This window comes from Leucopleurus acutus, assembly GCF_964270905.1.
Source record: "Leucopleurus acutus genome assembly, chromosome: 1".
Lineage (NCBI taxonomy): Eukaryota > Metazoa > Chordata > Mammalia > Artiodactyla > Delphinidae > Leucopleurus > Leucopleurus acutus.
The window spans coordinates 124,302,748-124,321,516 of record NC_139142.1 but is presented as its reverse complement, the minus strand read 5'-3'; positions in this window follow the sequence as shown (position 1 = coordinate 124,321,516).

Here is an 18,769-nt window from a genome sequence, read left to right as displayed (position 1 = left end):
AGGGAAGTATGGTGTGGGGTGTATAAGGATTCCCTAGGGGGGATGTGACACCTTCCCATGATACAAGATTTTAGTGCCATAAAGTTGGATGATAGGGCATTTGACCCTTATATGAATACTTGGGGATCACAAAAATTCTAGATTCAGATTCCCATGTATTTATTGTTTATTACATACTTGAGGTTTTCACATCGATAACCTTATTTAATAAATATAGTAACCCTTAAGGTAAATGCTGTTACTCTCACTTTATGAATGAAAAAAAATGAAAGGCAAGGAAGTCATATGGTTTTCACAAAGTTACACAGGCCAGTTCTTGGAGGAGCTGGGATTGGACCTGAATTTTTAAACTTCTACACCAGGGTTCCTTCCACTCTCTCATTCTGCTTCTAGGTGTATGGTTTCCTCCTATACAATAATTCTTTTTCCTTTCTTTCTTTTATTGAATAAATTGGATATGTAACATTGTATAAGTTTAAGGTATATAGCATGTTACTTTGATACATTTATATATTGTAATATGATTGCTGATATATCAGTATTTATCATTGTATATAATTATAATACAATACTGTCTGTATTCATTGTACCTTGCATTAGATCTCTATGGCTTATTTACTACTAATTACAAGTTTGTACCCTTGAACACCATTCTCTCTCACCCCTTCTCACCCCCAATAACCACCATTTTACTTTGTTTTTGTCAAATATTAGTCAACAATATATGCTGGAGTTTAATTATGGGCTCTTAATTGTATACCATTTGTCTATGTGTCTATTTTTGTGCCAGTACCATACTATATTGAGGTGTATGGCTTTTTAGCATAGTTTGAAATCTGGAAGTGTGATACCTCTGGCTTTGTTCTTTTTTCTCAGTATTGCTTTGGCTATTTGGCGTCTGCTGTGGTTTCGCACAAAATTTAGAATTGTTTCTTTTATTTCTGTGAGGGATGCCTTTGGTATTTTGATGGCGATTGCATTAAATCTATAGATGGCTCTGGGTAGTACAGCCATTTTAACAATATTAATTCTTCTGATTCATGAAAATGGTATATCCGTCCATTTGTCTGTGTCTTTTTCCATTGCTGTCAGCAAAGTTCTGTAGTTTTTATTGTACACATCTTTCACGCTCTTGGTTAAATTTATTCCTAAGTATTTTACTGTTTTTGATACTATTGCGAATGGGATGGTTTTTCTTATTTTTCAGATGCCTTATTATTAGTGTAAAGTAGTGCAATTAATTTCTGTTTGTTTATTTTGTATCCTGCCACTTTCCTGAAATCTTTATTAATTCCAACAGTTTTTTGACTTTGGGATTGTTTGGGACTTATATATATAAGATTATATCATTAGCAAAGGATGACAGTTTTACTTCTTTCCCTTTAATTTGGATGTGTTTACCTCTTTCTTCTTGCCTAATTGCTCTAGGTAAGACTTCCAGTACTATGTTGAATACGAGTGGTGAGAATGGGTATTCTCGCAGTGTTCCTGATCTTTAGGGAAACACTTTCTGTTTTTCTCCATTGAGTATTATGTTGGCTGTGGGTTTGTCATATATGGCCTTTATTATGTTGAGGCATGTTCCTTCTATACCCAGTTTGTTAAGAACTTTTATCGTGAAACGATGTTGTATTTTATCAAGTGCTTTTTCTGCATCTGCACATGAAATGATCATGTGATTTTTATCTTTTATTGATTTGATTAATTACATTTATTGATTTGCATATGTTGAACCATCCTTGCATCCCAGAGAAAAATCCAACATGCTGTATAATCCTTTTAATGCATTCTTGAACTTTCTTTGCTAATATTTTACTGAGAATATTTGCATTTATATTTATCAGGGATATTGGTCTATAGTTTTCCTTTCTTTTGGTATCATCTGATTTGGGTACCAAAGTGACGCTAACTTCATCAAATGAGTTTGGAAGTATTCCCTCTGCTTTGGTATTTTGGAAGGCTTTGAGGAGGATTAGTGTTCATTCTTCTTTAAATGTTTGGTTGAAATCTTCAGTGAAGCTGCCTGGTCCCAGAGTTTCCTTTGTTGGGAGTTTTTTGATTACTGATTCAATCTACTTGTGTTTTGTTTTGTTTTTTGCGGTACGCGGGCCTCTCACTGTTGTGGCCTCTCCCGTTGCGGAGCACAGGCTCCGGACGCGCAGGCTCAGCGGCCATGGCTCACGGGCCCAGCCGCTCCGCGGCATGTGGGATCCTCCCGGACCAGGGCGCGAACCCGCGTCCCCTGCCTCGGCAGGCGGACTGTCAACCACTGTGCCACCAGGGAAGTCCTGGGAAAGCACTTTTAAAGGCCCCGTGAGGGAGGGGAGCCACAGGGCATGTGATCAGCTTGTGCACAATTCTCTGATTGGTTGATGGTGAGGTAACAGGGTGGTGTCATAGGGGTTGACATTATCCATCCTCAGGCTCCAGTAGGTCTGGAGGCTAAGGGGCTCATGGTCATCAAGTAGTTAACTTCCAATTGGTGGAGGTTTTAGCATCTCTTAAAACAACATAGGAAATGTGCATCGGATACCGTTATCTAGGTACTTCAGAGAGAAGCTAAAGATTCTGTGATTGCCATGTGACTTTTTTGGAGGTGATGGATATCTTCATTACTTTGATTGTGGTGATGATATCACAGGTGTATGCATACGTTAAACTCATCAAATTGTATGCATTAAATGTGTGCAATTTTTATTGTATATCAATTATATTTGAAAACTGTTAAAGTCAGTATAAATAGAGAACAAAAATAAAATGTCAGGGCAGAATTAACTTAAGTATTCTATAGGAATTACAATCAAGTTTTCAACAGCTCAGTAGTAAACATAAAGGACTGTGGGGCGTGTCTTAGCTATACTAAGGCTGTGGCTTATTCCCATTTGAATGACTTTTCTTTTGGAAGGACGTTAAGCAGTGTCCATTGACATTTCATGAGATTCCTCAGCACTTCATGAAACCAGATATGGAGATGAGAATCACTCTGTGTGTGCATTTAAAAAAAAAAAAAAAAAACAGTGTAAGAATTTAAATGCATAATCAATCTCTAGAGAGATACACAAGCACCTGATAACAACAGTTCCTTAAGGGCTGGTAACTGGGTGACTGGGGGCAGTGGAGAGAGGATAACTTTTCATTTGTGAAATTTATAGGTATAGGACATAGGAGATAGGGTCTTTATACAGGTAATCAAGTTAAAATGTCATTATTAGGGCAGACTCTCATCCAATATGACTGATGTTCTTATATCAAGGGGACATTTAGTGACAGATACAGACAGATCACCATGTAAAGATGAAGCCGGAAATAAGAGTGATACTCCTGCAAGCCAAGGAATGCCAAGGATTTCCAGCAAACCACCAGAAGCTAAGGGGCAAACATGAAACAGGTTCTTCCTCAGAGCCTTCAGAAGGAACAAACTGTTAACACCTTGACCTTGGACTTCTAGCCTCCCAAACTGTGAAATAATAAATTTCTGTTGCTTCAGCTCCACCCAGTATGTGTTGCTTTGTCACAGTAACCCTAGCAAGGCAATACAATCTGTATGCAGTGATCTGGGAGAGGGCATTTTTAGCAGAAGGTCCAGACTTGTTATGTTCCAGCTGTGTCATAGACTAGCTGGGCGACTGTAAGCAACTTAACAACTTTGAAATTGTTTTCTTACATTGTTAGTGGCCTAACAAACAGTCATCTTCACTGTTATAGTTTCTTTGCTAGCAGAAATTACACTAGAGTGTGAGAATCCTGATAGTCGCTTTCCCAGCCCCCATTATGGTCTGAGGGACACAAGGAAAAGTTGTCTGGGAATGGCTTTCTTCCTTCTTAAAATGAAAACAAGAAAGGAAACAGCTTTCTTCTTCCTTTCCTGTCAGACATTATTTCTACATGTGATGCCTGAAACTGTGGCTCCCATCTTGTCACATGAGATTAACAGTCAACACACTGGAGGTGACAGGACAGAAAGATGGGAAACTATTGCTTCTCACTGATGTCACAGAAACTGAACCCAACCTGGACTTTCCTCACCCCAGACTTCCTGGACTTGCCAAACTCTGTTCAAAGTGCTTTGCAGGGATTAACCCTTTTTACATTTGCAGCAATCCTAGGGTGGAGATACCATTATTTTCCCATCTTAAAACTGAAGCTGAAGCATAAAGTGCTTGAAGTCAATTGTCCACAGTTGCCCATACTCCTAACAATAGAACAAGGATTTAAAAACCAGCATTCTGTCTCCAGAGCCTGCCCTATTAACCACCACACCAAAACTAGGTAAACCACTCTTTTTTTTTTAAAAGATTAATTTATTATTTATTTTTGGCTGTGTTGGGTCTTAGCTGCGGCACGTGGAATCTTTTGTTGCAGTATGCGGGCTCTTTGTTGTAGCACGCGGGCTTCTCTCTAGTAGGGGCTTGCGGGTTTTCTCTAGTTGTGGTGCATGGGCTCCAGAGCACGTGGGCTCTGTAGTTTGTGGCACATGGGCTCTAGTTAAGGTGCACGAACTCATTAGTTGTGGTGCACAGGCTTAGTTGCCCCACGGCATGTGGGATCTTAGTTCCCTGGTCAGGGAACCAGCGTGCCCTGCATTGGAAGGCAGATTTTTACCATTGAACCAACAGGGAAGTCCCTATAATTGACTCTTGTTGGGAATTCTTTTTTTTTTTTTATTTTAATTTAATAGATCTTTATTGCTTCACAATACTGTGTTAGCTTCTGTCGTACCACAAAGTGAATCAGCCATATGCATACATATGTCCCCATACATCCTCCCTCTTGAGCCTGCCTCCCATCCTCCCTAGCCCACCCCTCTAGGTTATCGCAAAGCGTGGAGCTGATCTCCCTGTGCTATGGTGCTGCTTCCCACTAACTCACTGTTTTACATTCAGTAGTGTATATATGTCGATGCAACTCTCTTTTTTTTTTTCTTAGTTTGATAGGGATTGCATTGAATCTGTAGATTGCTTTGGGTAGTAGAGTCATTTTCACAATGTTGATTCTTCCAATCCAAGAACATGGTATAACTCTCCATCTATTTGTATCATCTTTAATTTCTTTCATCAGTGTCTTATAATTTTCTGCATACAGGTCTTTTGTCTCCTTAGGTAGGTTTATTCCTATATATTTTATTCTTTTTGTTGCAATGGTAAATGGGAGTGTTTTCTTCATTTCACTTTCAGTTTTTTCATCGTTAGTGTATAGGAATGCCAGAGATTTCTGTGCATTAATTTTGTATCCTGCTACTTTACCAAATTCATTGATTAGCCCTAGTAGTTTTCTGGTAGCATTGTTGGGATTCTCTATGTATAGTATCATGTCATTGCAAACGGTGATAGTTTTACTTCTTTTTTTCCAATTTGGTTTCCTTTTATTTATTTTTCTTCTCTGATTGCTGTGGCTAAAACTTCCAAAACTATGTTAACTAATAGTGGTGAGAGTGGGCAACCTTATCTTGTTCCTGATCTTAGTGGAAATATTTTCAGTTTTTCACCATTGAGGACGATGTTGGCTGTGGGTTTGTCATATATGGCCTTTATTATGTTGAAGAAAGCTCCCTCTATGACTACTTTCTGCAGGGTTTCTATCATAAATGGGTGTTGAATTTTGTCAAAAGCTTTCTCTGTATCTGTAGAGATGATCACATGGTTTTTCTCCTTCAATTTGTTTATATGGTGTATCACGTTGACTGATTTGCATATATTGAAGAATCCTTGCATTCCTGGGATAAACCCCACTTGATCATGGTGTATGATCCTTTTAATGTGCTGTTCGTTTCTGTTTGCTAGTATTTTGTTCAGGATTTTTGCATCTATATTCATCAGTGATATTGGCCTGCAGTTTTCTTTTTTTGTGACATCTTTGTCTGGTTTTGGTATCAGGGTGATGGTGGCCTCATAGAACGAATCTGGGAGTGTTCTTTCCTCTGCTATATTTTGGAACAGTTTGAGAAGGATAGGTGTTAGCTCTTCTCTAAATGTTTGATAGAATTTGCCTGTGAAGTCATCTGGTCCTGGGCTTTTGTTTCTTGGAAGATTTTAAATTACAGTTTCAATTTCAGTGCTTGTGATTGGTCTGTTCATATTTCCTAGTTCTTCCTGGTTCACTCTCAGCAGTTGTGCATTTCTAAGAATTTGTCCATTTCTTCCAGGTTGTCCATTTTATTGGCATGAGTTGCTTGTAGTAATCTCTCATGATCTTTTGTATTTCTGCAGTGTCAGTTGTTACTTCTCCGTTTTCATTTCTAATTCTGTTGATTTGAGTCTTCACCTTTTTTTTCTTGATAAGTCTGGCTAATGGTTTATCAATATTGTTTATCTTCTCAAAAAACCAGATTTTAGTTTTATTGATCTTTGCTATCGTTTCCTTCATTTCTTCTTCATTTATTTCTGATCTGATCTTTATGATTTTTTTCCTTCTGCTAACTTTGGGTTTTTTTTCTTCTTCTTTCTCTATTTGCATTGGGTGTAAGTTTAGGTTGTTCATTTGAGATGTTTCCTGTTTCTTAAGGTAGGTAGGATTGCATTGCTATAGACTTCCCTCTTAGAATGGCTTTTGCTGCATCCCGTAGGTTTTGGGTCGTCATGTTTCCATTGTCATTTGTTTCTAGGTATTTTTTGATTTCCTCTTTGATTTCTTCAGTGATCACTTCGTTATTAACTAGTGTATTGTTTAACCTCCATGTGTTTGTATTTTTTTACAGATCTTTTCCTGTAATTGATATCTAGTCTCATAGCATTGTGGTCAGAAAAGATACTTGATACAATTTCAATCTCTTCAATTTACCAAGGTTTGATTTGTGACCCAAGATATGACCTATCCTGGAGAATGTTCCACGTGCCGTTGAGAAGACTGTGTATTCTGTTGTTTTTGGATGGAATGTCCTATATATATCAATTAAGTCCATCTTGTTTAACGTATCATTTAAAGCTTGTGTTTCCTTATTTATTTTCATTTTGGATGATCTGTCCATTGGTGAAAGTGGGGTGTTAAAGTCCCCTACTATTATGTGTTACTGTCGATTTCCCCTTTTATGGCTGTTAGTATTTGCCTTATGTATTGAGGTGCTCCTAGTTTGGGTGCATAAATATTTACAATTGTTACATCTTCTTCTTGGATCGATCCTTTGATCATTATGTAGTGTCCTTCTTTGTCTCTTGTAATAGTCTTTGTTTTAAAGTCTATTTTGTCTGATATGAGAATTGCTACTCCAGCTTTCTTTTGATTTCCATTAGCATGGAATATCTTTTTACATCCCTTCACTTGCAGTCTGTATGTGTCCCTAGGTCTGCAGTGGGTCTTTTGTAGACAGCATATATATGGGTCTTGTTTTTGTATCCATTCAGCCAATCTGTGTCTTTTGGTGGGAGCATTTAATCCATTTACATTTAAGGTAATTATCGATATGTATGTTCCTATTCCCATTTTCTTAACTATTTTGGGTTTGTTATTGTAGGTCTTTTCCTTCTCTTGTGTTTCTTGCCTAGAGAAGCTCCTTTAGCATTTGTTGTAAAGCTGGTTTGGTGGTGCTGAACTCTCAGATTTTGCTTGTCTGTAAAGTTTTTAATTTCTCCATCAAATCTGAATGAAATCCTTGCTGGGTAGAGTCATCTTTGTTGTAGGTTTTTCTCCTTCATCACTTTAAATATGTCCTGCCAGTCCCTTCTGTCTTGCAGAGTTTCTGCTCAAAGATCAGCTGTTAACCTTTTGTGTTATATGTTGTTTTTCCCTTGCTGCTTTTAATATGTTTTCTTTGTATTTAATTTTGGATAGTTTGATTAATATGTGTCTTGGCGTGTTTTTCCTTGGATTTATCCTGTATGGAAGTCTCTGTGCTTCCTGGACTTGATTAACTATTTCCTTTCCCATATTTGGGAAGTTTTCAACTATAATCTCCTCAAATATTTTCTCAGTCCCTTTCTTTTTCTCTTCTTCTTTTTGGACCCCTATAATTCAAATGTTTTTGCGTTTAATGTTGTCCCAGAGACTGTCCTTAGTTCTTTTCATTACTTTTTCTTTACTGTTCTCTGCAGTAGTTATTTCTACTATTTTATCTTCCAGGTCACTTATCCATTCTTCTGCCTCAGTTATTCTGCTGTTGATCCCATCTAGAGTATTTTTAATTTCATTTATTGTGTTGTTCATCATTGTTTTTTTCCTTTTTAGTTCTTCTAGTTCGTTGTTAAATGTTTCTTGCGTTTTCTCTATTCTATTGCCAAGATTTTGGTTCATCTTTACTATCATTATTCTGAATTCTTTTTCAGGTCGACTGCCTATTTCCTCTTCATTTCTTAGGTCTGGTGGGTTTTTATCTTGCTCCTTCATCTGCTGTGTGTTTTTCTGTCTTCTCATTATGCTTATCTTGCTGTGTTTGGGGTCTCCTTTTTGAAGGCTGCAGGTTCGTAGTTCCTGTTGTTTTTGTTGTCTGTCCCCAGTGGCTAAGGTTGGTTCAGTGGTTTGTGTAGGCTTCCTGGTGGAGGGGACTAGTGCCTGTGTTCTGGTGGATGAGGCTGGATCTTGTATTTCTGGTGGGCAGGTCCACGTCTGGTGGTGTGTTTTGGGGTGTCTGTGGCCTTATTATGATTTTAGGCAGCCTCTCTGCTAATGGGTGGGGTTGTGTTCCTGTCTTGCTAGTTGTTTGGCATAGGGTGTCCAGCACTGTAGCTTGCTGAAGTGAAGCTGGCTGCTGGTGTTGAGATGGAGATCTCTGAGAGATTTTTGCCGTTTGATATAATGTGGCGCTGGGAGGTCTCTTGTGGACCAGTGTCCTGAAGTTGGCTCTCCCACCTCAGAGGCACAGCACTGACTCCTGGCTGGAGCACCAAGAGCCTTTTATCCACATGGCTCAGAATCAAAGGGAGATAAAGAAAGGAAGGAAGGAAGGAAGGAAGGAAGAGGATAAAATAAAATAAATTAAGATAAAATAAAGTTATTAAAATAAAAAATAAGAAAAAATATTTTTTAAAAGTATAAAACAAAAAAAAATGGACAGATAGAACCCTAAGACAAATGGTGAAAGCCAAGCTATACAGACAGAATCTCACACAGAAGCATACACATACACACTCACAAAAAGAGGAAAAGGGGAAAAAATAATAAATCTTGCTCTCAAAGTCCACCTCCTCAATTTGGGCTGATTCATTGTCTATTCTGGTATTCCACAGATGCAGGGTACATCAAATTGATTGTGGAGATTTAATCCGCTGCTCCTGAGGCCGCTGGGAGTAATTTCCCTTTCTCTTCTTTGTTTGCACTGCTCCTGGAGTTCTGCTTTGGATTTGGCCCCGCCTCTGCGTGTAGGTTGCCTGAGGGGTCTGTTCTTTGCTCAGACAGGATGGGGTTAAAGGAGCAGATGATTCAGGGACTCTGGCTCACTCAGGCCCGGGGGAGGGAAGGGCACGGAGTGCGGGCGAGCCTGTGGCAGCAGATGCCAGCATGACATTGCACCAGCCTGAGGCGCACCATGAGTTCTCCCAGTGAAGTTGTCCCTGGATCACGGGACCCTGGCAGTGGCGGGCTGCACAGGCTCCTGGGAGCAGAGGTGTGGATAGTGACTTGTGCTCACACACAGGCTTCTTGGTGGTGGCAGCAGCAGTCTTAGCGTTGAGAGCTCACTTTGATAAGGGAAATTAGAGTCCTGCTAGTGTTGGAGGGTCTCCTGCAGAGGCAGGGGCGGGGGCTGTGGCTCACCATGGGGACAAGGACACTGACAGCAGAAGTTCAGAGAAGTGCTCCTTGGCGTGAGCCCTCCCAGAGTCTGTCATTAGCCCCACCAAAGAGCCCAGGTAGGCTCCAGTGTTGGGTTGCCTCAGCCCAGACAACCAAGAGGGGGAGAACCCAGCCCCACCCATCAACAGTCAAGTGGATTAAAATTTTTTTGCCACATCTTCTTTATCCATTCATCTGTGGATGGACATTTAGATTGCTTGCATGTCCTGGCTATTCCAAATAGTGCAGCAATGAACACTTTGGTACATGACTCTCTTTGAATTATGGTTTTCAGGATATATGCATAGTAGTGGGATTGCTGGGTCATATGGTTGTTCTATTTTTAGTTTTTTAAGGAACCTCCATGCTGTTTTCCATACTGCTTATATTAATTTACATTCCCACCAACAGTGCTGGAGGGTTCACTTTTCAGTACACCCTTTCGAGCCTTTACTGTTTCTAGATTTTTTGATAATGGCCATTTTGACCAGAGTGAGGTGATACCTCATTGTGATTTTGACTTGCATTTTTCTAATAATTAGTGATGTTAAGCATCTTTCATGTGCCCTTGGTCATCTGTATTTCTTCCTTGGTGAAATGTCTTTTTAGGTCTTCTGCCCATTTTCTAACTGAATTGTTAGTTTTTTTGATTTTGAGCTCCATGAACTGTTTGTATATTTTGGAGATTAATCTTTTGTCTGTTTTTTCATTTACAAATATTTTCTCCCATTCTGAAGGTTGTCTTTTTGTTTATGGTTTCCTTTGCTGTGCAAAAGCTTTTATGTTTCATTAGGTCCCATTTGTTTATTTTTGTTTTTATTTCCCTTTCTCTAGGAGATGGGTCAAAAAGGATCTTGCTGATTTATGTTATAGAGTGTTCTGCCTATGTTTTCCTCTAAGAGTTTGATAGTGTCTGGCCTTACCTTTAGGTCTTTAATCCATTTGGAATTTATTTTTGTATATGGTGTTAGGAAGTGTTGTAATTTCATTCTTTTACATGTAGCTGTCTAGTTTTCCCAGCACCAATTATTGAAGAGGCTGTTTTTTCTCCATTGTATGTTCTTGCCTCTTTTGTCATATATTAGGTGCCTGTATGTGCGTGGGTTTACCTCTGGGCATTCTATCCTGTACCATTGATGTATATTTCTGTTTTTGTGCCAGTACCATACTGTCTTGATTACTGTAGCTTTGTGATATAGTTTGAAGTCAGGGAGCCTGATTCCTCCAACTCCATTTTTCTTTGTCAAGATTAGTTTGGCTATTCAGGGTCTTTTCTGCTTCCATACGAATTGTAAAATTTTTTGTTCTGTGATGAATGCCACTGGCAGTTTGATAGGGATTGCACTCAATCTGTGGATTGCTTTGGGTAGTACTGTCATTTTCACAATATTGATTCTTCCAGTCCAAGAGCATGGTATATTTTTCCATCTGATATTATTTCATCAGTGTTTTATAGTTTTCTGAGTACAAGTCTTTCACCTCCTTAGGCAGGTTTATTCCTAGGTATTTTATTCTTTCTGTTGCAATGGTAAATGGGAGCATTTCCTTAATTTCTCTTTCAGATTTTTCGTCATTAGTGAATAGGAATGCAAGAGATTTCTGTGCATTAATTTTGGGTCTTGCAAACTTACCAAATTCATTGGTTAGTTTTAGTAGTTTTCTGGTGGCATCTTTAGGATTCTCTATGTATAGAATCATGTCATTGGCAAACAGTGACAGTTTTACTTCATCTTTTCCAATTTCTATTCCTTTTATTTCTTTTTCTTCTCTGATTGCCTTGGCTAGGACTTCCAAAACTATATTGAATAAAATTGGCAAAAGTGGACATCCTTGTCTTGTTCCTGATCTTAGTGGAAATGTTTTCAGTTTTTCACCACTGAGTATGATGCTTGCTGTGGGTTTGTCATATATGGACTTCACATTGATTGATTTGTGTATATTGAAGAATCCTTGCATCCCTGGGATAAATCCCACTTGATCATGATGTATGATCCTTTTTTTCCCTTAATTTATTTTATTTATTTATTTATTTTTGGCTGCATTGGGTCTTCCTTGCTGTGCACGGGCTTTCTCTAGTTGTGGCAAGCAGGGGCTACTCTTTGTTGCAGTGTGTGAGCTTCTCATTGTGGTGGCTTCTCTTGTTGTGGAGCATGAGCTCTAGGCATGTGGGCCCAGTAGTGTGGCTTGTGGGCTCTAGAGTGCAGGCTCAATACTTGTGACGCACGGGCTAGTTGCTCTGCAGCATGTGGGATCTTCCTGGACCAGGGCTTGAACCCGTGTCCTCTGCATTGGCAGGCAGATTCTTAACCACTGTGCTACCAGGGGAGCTTGGTATATGATCTTTTTAATGTGGTGCTGGATTCTGTTTGCTAGTATTTTGTTCAGGGTTTTTACATCTATGTTCATCAGTGATATTGGTCTATAATTTTCCTTTTTTGTGATATTTTTTTCTGTTTTTGGTAACAGGGTGATGGTGGCTTCATAGATTGAATTTGGTAGTGTTTCTCCCTCTGCAATTTTTTGGAAGCGTTTGAGAAGGATGAGTGTTTGCTCTTCTCTAAATATTTGATAGAATTCACCTGTGAAGCCATCTGCTCCTGGACTTTTGTTTGTTGGAGGATTTTTAATTATGGTTTAATTTCATTACTTGTGATAGGTCTGTGTATATTTTCCAATTCTTCCTGGTTCAGTCTTGGAAAATTGTACCTTCTCAGGAATTTGTCCATTTCTTTGAGGTTGTCCATTTTATTGGCATATAGTTGATTGTAGTAGTCTCTCATAATCCTTTGTATTTCTGCAGTATCGATTCTGATTTCTCCTTTTTCATTTCTAATTATTGATTTGAGTCCTCTCCCTTTTTTTCTTGATGAGTGTGTCTAGAGGTTTATCAATTTTGTTTATCTTCTCAAAGGACCAACTTTTACTTGTATTATCTTTGCTATTGTTTTCTTTGTTTCTATTTCATTTATTTCTGTTCTGATCTTTATGATTTCTTCTGCTGACTTTGGGTTCTCTTTCTTCTTCTTTCTCTAGTTGCTTAGGTGTAAGGTTAGATTTTTATGTGAGATTTTTCTTGTTTTCTGAGGTGAGATTTAATTGCTATAAACTTCCTTCATTGAACTGCTTTTGCTACTTCCCATAAGTTTTGGGTCATCATGTTTTCATTGTCATTTGTTCACATGTATTTTTTTTTTTCCTCTTTGATTTCTTCAGTGATATCTTGGTTATTTAGCACACTGTTTAGCCTCCATGTATTTGTGTTTTTTTACAGTTTCTCTCCTGTAATTGATTTCTAATCTCATAGAGTTGTGGTTCGAAAAGATGCTTGATATGATTTCAATTTTCTTAATTTTTATGAGGCTTGATTTGTGACCCACAATGTGATCTGTCCTGAAGAATGTTCCATGTACATTTGAGAAGAAAGTATATTCTGCCACTTTTGTGTGGAATGTCCAATAAATGTCAGTTAAATCCCTCTGGTCTGTTGTGTCATTTAAAGCTTGTGTTTCCTTATTTATTTTCTGTTTGGATGATCTGTCCATTGGTGTAAGTGGGGTGTTAAAGTCCCCCACTATTATTGCATTACTGTTGATTTCCCCTTTCATGATTGTTAGCATTTGCCTTATGTATTGAGGTGATCCTAGTTTGGGTGCATAAATATTTACAATTGTTATATCTTCTTCTTGGATTGATCCCTTGATCATTATGTAGTGGCCTTCCTTATCTCTTATAACAGTCTTTATTTTGAAGCCTATTTTATCTGATATGAGTATTGCTACTCCAGCTTTCTTTTGATTTCCATTTGCATGGAATATCTTTTTCCATCCCTTCATTTTCAGTCTGTATGTGTCCCTAGGTCTGCAGTGGGTCTCTTGTAGATAGCATACATATGGCTCTTTTTTTGGTATCCATTCAGCCAGTCTTTGTCTTTTGGTTGGGGCATTTATTCCTTTTACATTCAAGGTTATTATCGATATGTATGTTCCTATTACCATTTTCTTAATTGTTTTGGATTTGTTTTTGTGGGTCCTTTTCTTCTCTTGTGTTTCCTGCCTAGAGAAGTTTCTTTAGCATGTGTTGTAAAGCTGGTTTGGTGGTGCTGAATTCTCTTACCTTTTGCTTGTCTGAAAAGCTTTTGACTTCTCTATCGAATCTGAGTGAGATCCTTGCTGGGTAGAGTAATCTTGGTTGTAGATTTTTCTCTTTCATCACTTTAAGTATATCCTGCCACTCCCTTCTGACCTGCAGAGTTTCCACTGAAAAATCAGCTGATAACCTTATGGGGGTTCCTTTTTATGTTATTTTTTTTTCCCTTGCTGCTTTTAATATTTTTTCTTTGAATTTAATTTTTGTGAGTTTGATTAATATGTGTCTTGGTGTATTTTTCCTAGGGTTTACCCTGTATGGGACTCTCTGTGCTTCCTAGACTTGGGTGACTATTTCCTTTCCCATGTTAGGGATGTTTTCAACTATAATCTCCTCAAATATTTTCTCAGACCCTTTGTTTTTCTCTTCTTCTTCTGAGAGCCCAATAGTTCGAATGTTGGTGTGTTTAGTGTTGCCCCAGATGGCTCTGAGATTGTCTTCAATTCTTCTCAGTCTTTTTTTCTTTATTCTGCTCTTCAGCAGTTATTTCCACCATTTTGTCTTCCAGCTCACTTATTCGTTCTTCTGCCTCAGTTTTTCTGCTATTGATTCCTTCTAGTGTATTTTTTCATTTCAATTATTGTGTTTTTCATCTCTGTTTTTTCTTTTGTTCTTCTAGATCTTTGTTAAACGTTTTTGTATTTTCTCCATTCTATTTCCGAGATTCTGGATTATCTTTACTATCATTACTTTGAATTCTTTTTCAGGTAGATTGCCTAGTTCCTCTTCATTTATTTGGTCTTGTAAGATTTTACCTTGCTCCTTTATTTGTGACACTTTTTTGCCGTCTCATTTTTTTCTGTTTTCTTTTTATGAGTGAGATCGTGTTCCTGTTTTACTCATTGTTTGGCCTGAGGCTTCCAACACTGGAGTTTGTAGGCTATTGGGTAGAGCTGGGTCTTGGTGCTGAGATGAGGACCTCTGTGAGACCTCACTCCAGTGAATATTCCCTGGGGTCTGAGATTCTCTGTTAGTCTGGTGGTTCAGACTTGGAACTCCCACCACAGGAACTTCTGCCCAATTCTGGGCCTTTCACTCTGGGCTTCCTCCCATCTCCTTGGGCATCAGAGTCCCCCACCAGTGGCTGGCAGGTGCCTTAGTTGTGGGGAGATGCTAATTTCATGTCTTCTCACACTGCCATCTTGACTCCATCTCTGTTTCCCCTTTTTGTACTTATAACTCCCTCCTGCAACAGTAAGAAACTTAGGTCCCCTTAATAATGTTTTAAAATAAATTTGTGATTTTGACATAATTTTAGACAACAGAAAAGTTGCACAGATAGAACCAAGAGTTCCTGTATACTTCTCACCTGGTTTCCCCTAATGTTATCATCTTGAATAACCCTGGTACTATAACCCTGGTACATTTGTGAGAAGTAAAAAATTAACAGTAGTAATTAAATTCCAGACTTTTTTCATATTTTACTACTTTTTCCATTGATGTCCTTTTTCTGTTCCAAAATCCAATCCAGGATACTGCATGGCATTTAGCCCTCGATATTTTTAAAGATACTATTCAAATAGTGCTGGATCTGCAGCATGAATGTAAGGTGTAGGCCTCTTTTCTGTGCCCTTTGATTTAAATTCAAACCTGTGGCTTTTCTGAGTAAAACTGAATTTTTATCTCAGTTTGAAGGAGAGAGGTTTAGAGATGTCAAGACACACTAGTAGGAAAAGTCATGTGAAGTAGTCACTTTCTTTCCCACACGTAATAAAACTCCAAAATCACAGTATTTCCTTTACAAGAACATGGACAATGTGAATAGTGACTCTATCTTCACTGAGTGGGGTGGGCTCAGATGGACCAGGAGAACTAAGCCTCTGGTAGATTTTAGTTTACCCTTCTCCCTGAAATGAGCCAGGCTGGGTATCAGAAATTTTTAAGTGCATTATTTTAATTGTACAAAACTTGGTGTAGTAATTGTTCTCTTCATTTCTGGAGTTGAGAAAATTTAGTCATGAAGTATTTAAAGAAATTTTTAACATTACATAGCAGCCAGCCTCAGGGAAAAGAAGCATCAGACCCCATTTCCCTGATTCCAAAACTGTGCCCTTCCAGCTGTGTCACATGGCCACTGCCCACCATGGGATCAATCAGAATGTGTGTATGTGGAAGTACTTGTAACCTTCAAAGTGGAACAAAAGATGAGGATTACAATCATTGCAAATTTTAATAATTTCCTAATTTGTTCTATAACCTTTTTTGATTCCTGCATGTGTGAATTTACATACAGGTAAACCATACTTAGGTATCAGTTTGAAGATACTCTGAGCAGATGCTTTATCCTAAAATATAAATTTTTTTGTCTCATGTGTAAGTGCAGCAGAGGGTCTCTATTTTTATATATTATGGATTTCTAGAAACTTATGTAACTGCTAAAAATTGAACAACAGACTTAATATTATAAGAGGATTTCCTTTCACAGAATGCCAAAAATACAGAATCCCTAAATGTATTTTGACTTTTAGATGTCATGTTTCAGACTGTGTTATAATAATTTTGTTTACTATTTTTAATTTTGTTGTTTTTTGTGAGGAAAGAGACTTGACCTCTCTGGCCCCAATATACTTAGCAGTGAGTGCACAATTAATACTTCAAACTGATGAACCTCTGGTTGGGGATAAAGATGCTTGGCTTCTAGCATATCTAAAAATATACCTCTTTATCTAACTTCTATACCACTTATTACCTTCAGAAAGATACTTAACCTCTTTGGCCCTGATTTACTCATCAGTAAAATGGGATATAATAATCACACCTACCTGATAGGGTTACTCTGATGATTCAGTAGGATAATGCGTGTAAAGCTTGTTAAGTAGTGCTTGGCATATAGTAAGTACTACATAAACCATCTGTTAAATAAATAAGGCTAGTGCTTCATTACAACAAAAATGTAATGGTAATAAACCTTCATCGATTTCTTTCTATATTGCCATATTTTACCTCAGTACAGTGGACAAAAGTAGCTTGTCTTAGTTACATGAATAGTTAAGTAATGGAGCCAGGATTCGCATCACGGGCCTGAATCTGAAGCCTACTCTTCCTCCCACTAAGCCTTCCAATTTTCTGAGATGATGAAAGAATTTAACATGATTCTCCAACTTCCCTCCTCCCTGCCTCAGAATGTTTCTGTCATGCTCCTTTCCTTTTCACCTTTGAGTTCCCTCTCTTATCCCAGGGGTGTCAAATCCCCTTTCTTTTCCAGTGTGAACTTGTTCACTTTGTGGATGATTCCCTTCTCCGAGACTCTGCCTTTTCAGTCTCTTTTTTGATCTCTAGTCTTTCTTTTCACCTATGACTCACCTCTTCTTCCACGTTTAGTCTACATCCTCAGTTCAGCCTGGTGTAGGAGTCACATTCTAATCTCAGGTCTGCCCCAGTTGTGTTCATTTAGACACACAAGTCCAAAGTTTCTCAAGTCCCTCACTTAGACAGCAGAAGACAACTCCAAGTTTCCAGCTCATTTATTGTGTAGAACAATTGAAGGCAAATTGTAGACTTCTCACATCTGGGCTGTGCTTGTAGGTAGAGCCTCAGAATTCATAACCAAGGAGTTACCTAGGTAAGTAGATGTTCTCTCCCTAAGAATGTTCTGCCATCCTCTTTTCCCAGCTGGTTCAAACTACAGTGTTTTTCTTCCTCTGAGTTTTGGGACACAAACTAGCATGACTTAGTGCTTTAGAGTGCACACGAGAATATTATTAGATTTTAGAAGACTCACTATAAAAAATGTATTCTTGCTCACATTAGCATTTCCTGAAAGCATTTGTCCACTGAACTTTTTTTGCATTAAGCTAATACAGGGTTCTCCAGAGAAACAAAACCAATATGGGGGGGAGGGGCAGAGAGAGCGAGATTGATATGTTAAGGAATTATTACACAGAATTGTGGAGGCTGGCAAGTTCAAAATATACAGGAAAGGCTGGCAGGCTATAGACCCAGGGAAGAGCTGCTGTATTGCAATTTGTGTCCAAAGGCAGTTTGCTGGCAGAATTTTTTTTTTTTTTTTACTCAGGGAGGTCAGTCTTTATTCTCCTAAGGCCTTCAACTGATTGGATGAGAACCACCAACATTATAGAGGATAATCTGCTTTGCTCAAAGTCTACTGATTTAAATGTTAACACTCATCTAAAAATATCTTCATAGAAACATCTAGACTCATGTTCGAGCAAATATCTGGGTTACATGACCTAGCCAAAGTGACACGTACAATTAATTGTGACAGCTAATTAACCTAAAAATAGTATTTTATGGACAATATAGTTTATTTTTTATAAATTTATAAATTATTATTTTTGGCTGCATTGGGTCTTTGTTGCTGCACACAGGCTTTCTCTAGTTGCAGCAAGTGGGGGCTACTCTTTGTTGCGGTGCATGGGCTTCTCATTGTGGTGGCTTCTCTTGTTGCGGAGCACGGTCTCTAGGCACATGGGCTTTGGTAGTTGCAGCACACAGGTTCAGTAGTTGTGGCTCACAGGCTCTAGAGTGCAGGCTCAGTAGTTGTCGTGCATGGGCCTAGCTGCTCCCGTGGCATGTGGGATCTTCCTGGACCAGGGCTCGAACCCATGTCCCCTGCACTGGCAGGTGGATTCTTAACCAGTGCGCCACCAGGGAATCCCAATGGAGAACATATTTTAGAAATACAAGCCAACAGTGCTTTAATGCTAGGCCAAGGGGATTTGGACTTTATCCTGTAACTGAAGAAGAATTCTAAGTTTTTAGCAGAGCTGTGACATGAAGTTCAGGAAGATTATTTCAAAGGAAGATAGATCACAGAAAGGGGAGACGAAGTAGGGAGGAAAAAAGAGAACTTTTTTTTAATGGTCTAGGCAAGGTGAATTATGGGATAAGCAGGAGAGTGATAGCAGGAGTGGGGAAGGCAGAGTGAATTTCAAAAACATTTTAGAGGTACAGGTGAGAGACT